This window comes from Alligator sinensis, unplaced genomic scaffold (assembly GCF_000455745.1).
Source record: "Alligator sinensis unplaced genomic scaffold, ASM45574v1 scaffold523_1, whole genome shotgun sequence".
NCBI classification, from domain to species: domain Eukaryota; kingdom Metazoa; phylum Chordata; order Crocodylia; family Alligatoridae; genus Alligator; species Alligator sinensis.
In genome coordinates, this window is record NW_005843082.1 from 357,825 (window position 1) to 361,017 (window position 3,193).

Sequence of the window (3,193 nt, forward strand, 5' to 3'; positions counted from 1 at the left end):
TTGAGGCAGCATGCTGGAGGAGCAGGGGCATGTGGTAGGCATAGATACGCTCTGGCCAGGAGCTACAGCATCTCCTTGGAGGACCCAGCCTCCAGTTGCTTCCGGACATGCTCCAGGAGTGCACCCTACACTGCTTTTTTCTGGTGTGTTTTCTTTTGATACCGGGATTCCCTAGTATCAAACTTAGAGTCTGCTCTGAAAATACGCAGCATGGGGAACATTTTTTAGTTCATGGCGTGCCTTGTATGGTGTCTCAAGCTGCTTTGAGATGCCACAACAGACACATGCTAGCTCGTGTGGATGTGGTCATAGAGTTTAAAAATAAATAAGCTGCTAAGAAATCCGTATCATAACCTTGTAAGCAACTTGCTCACATTTAGTCACATTTAGTTGAGAGGAGAGTTCCTGCCTTTTCAGAATCTGTGTACTCCCCTGAACTTTTTACTGACTTTCCATGATAAGGAAATACAGGAATTGTGCTATTGAATTAGATCAAGTATCCAACTGTCACAGGGCACTAAGGTGCCTGCTCGTTTAAAGGCAGAAACTGCCCAGAGCAGTCAGGCAGGAATCCCACAGGTACAGGTTACTGTGGCAGCAGGCCTAAGGAGGGAATTAGCCTGCACCTGCAAACAGTCAGCTGACCAGAAGAGGCAGGGCCCTGGGCACATATAAACCCCAGGACTGGGACTAGAGAGTCAGTTTCCTGCCAGCAGCCAAGGGGGAAGGAGCCTTCAGGGAAGAACTGCCCAGAGATGCTGCACTTAGGGCTAATGGGGATCCAGGAGCTCACCAGGTACCTTTGCCTATGAGGCACTTAGTGTCGGGGAAGAAGTTTGACTCCTTTTAAAGGGACAGAGAACACCCTGAACTTTTTGTGTTATGTTATTAGCCTGGGGCTCATATTTTTGGCTGCTATTTTATAAATCCAGAAGATTGGGCTGAGGCTATTTGGGAAGGAGGAGGCCTCATTGGGGGTCCACTACAGTGTGGGGACCCCAGCACCAGTGTGGGTGCCATAATTTGGGGTGAACAGACCCCAGTGCCAGTGTGGGTGCCATAATTCGGGGTGAACAGACCCCAGACAAAGGAGGTGGGCGGAGAGCCCAGCTCCAGGGGGTGTTGAGAGAGAGACAGGGCTGCGGAGAGCCTGGTGATGACCGAAGGCCAAGCTAAACTAAGGCCTTGGAAGGACAATGTTGAATGCCATCTGTGAGGCTTGGGGCATGGTAAAGGGGCGGTTTGGAACCACAAACCTAGCGCATAAGCGTGAGGGTGTCCTGAGAGGCATCCATTTTGGAGCAGGACCCAAAAGGGGTCCAAGAACCCACAGGGTTCAGTGGGGTCCATCAGGACCGTGCCCAAAATACAAACTTGAGGGCAGCCTCCCTATTTATTATAGTACAACAAGACATGGCAGAAGAGAAAGAGGGTGCCCGTTGGGCAGGATTGGCACGGTCAAGGAGCCCTAGGGGTATCACAGCTATCCCTGGGGACCCCATCCTGTGACACCAACTGATTCAGGATCCTGTCCCCAATAGGGGTTTGCAGCGAAAGATGCAGAGACAATGGCAGGGAGGTCTGAAGCAGGTAGATGAGGGTAGGGGGAGGAGGGGATAAGCCCTCCCTTATGAAGGTCTCATTCCAATAATTGGAGGTTGGCTTAAATATCAAGAATGTGCTGTAGTAGGGACCCTGCACTTACTGGGGCAATGACTGCTGGAGTGTTCTACAGGCAGTATATTCCCACTCAGCCCTGAAGGAGAGAAGTGAGCCTGCAGGCTGACAGCGCACTCCTCTGCACCCTCACTGCCTGTGTGGGATGAGTAGCCAGTGGAAGCATGCTGTCCATAGGCCTGGGTCAGAGTGAGAGCCAGAAGCCGGACTCCACAGGAGCCCGGGACTCAGCCCGAGAAGAGCACAGGCAGCTGGCACAGTTGGTGCTGCCTAGAGCCTGGAAGCTGCAGTTGCAGCTCTAGGGCTCTTGGCACCTGGTGGCAGCCAGGGGTCTGGGTTGGCCCAGGCCAACCTGGAACTTCCTGTATAAGGCAGCACTGGCCTTAGAAAGAGAGGAACACGTCGTATCCCTCCAGCAGCAGAGCCAAGGACCTGCTCTCGAAGACCAGCTCAACACCAATTCTCCCTGCAGAACTCTGAACTTCACGCAGCCACTGGAGGTCGGGTATCTTCAAGGGCCACATGGGGGTCCTCATAATCGTGGCCCCAGGCTACCCAAAGGGCTTGGTTTAAAACAGGTGAGCCATCTTGGATTGGGCTCATACCAGGGGGTGAGCCCTAAAGAGCTCCAACCACCTGGAAAAAGGTGGCCATGTTATGCTACAGGGCCAATGTGAGTCCTGAAGCAAACACAGACTGGTATAACTTGTTTAAGTTATATTGGTTTGTTTGTTTTGGTTTTTTTTACATGGAATAGATGCCATTGATCACAGACCTATAACAAACCCTCGGGCTAAGCCAACTTATGCTGACCACTTGGTTTCCTTCCTACATGGACCTGTCTACCTAGCACATGAAGCTAGGCATCTAGGAAGTCCAGGCACCTAGTCTGATCACCAACAAAACACCCAAGGGGAAAGGAGTGGATTGTAGGGGAGGAGGAGCCCCACAGAAGACTCTTGGTCATCGTGACCTGCACTGGTGTCAACAAACCCTGAACGATCAGGTACCACCTCCTGATATCTTTTATAGTTGCACCAAGTTGTGGCGGGCAAGATACAAAAATAGGGAAATAAGACACCTGTTGAGCATGTGGCAACTGGGCCCCACCCTGGTGTGGCCACTTAGCCTGGGTCCATCTATAGTAGCTTTATATCCCTATTGTTTTGGTTAATGAGAGCTACTATGACCCTGGATCACCTTTTATTCCATTTAAGATGCCAAACCTTTACTAAGTCTTTAAATTATTGGTCCAAGGACATATTTAGTGGCAGTGAGTTCCACAGTCTAATTTAGTGGTAAAGGGGAAAAAATATTTCCTTTTACCAACTCTGAAACTGTTGCCAAACCACCTTCTTCCAAACCTTGGTCATTTCTAGCCTCTGACCCTTACAAGTGGACACTGAGTAATATGAAATCGGGAGAGAAAGTATAGTCTCTGCATTCTTCCTATGCAGAGGCAAACTGAAAGGCTTTTCACAAGGAAATGAAAGCTAAACACAAGTTTCTGAAACTT

General features: G+C 50.2%; 1 long non-coding RNA gene across 1 annotated transcript in view; it reads left to right on the plus strand.

Annotated features, from left to right (window-relative positions):
- The first annotated feature begins 717 nt into the window (after positions 1-717).
- The window catches only part of LOC102377300, a 4,709-nt gene continuing 2,233 nt past the window's right edge, over positions 718-3,193 (plus strand). Inside the window, exons 1-3 of the long non-coding RNA XR_325321.2 lie at positions 718-796; positions 2,150-2,255; positions 2,435-2,683. This is a non-coding gene — a long non-coding RNA (uncharacterized LOC102377300). The remainder of the gene's footprint in view (positions 797-2,149; positions 2,256-2,434; positions 2,684-3,193) is intronic.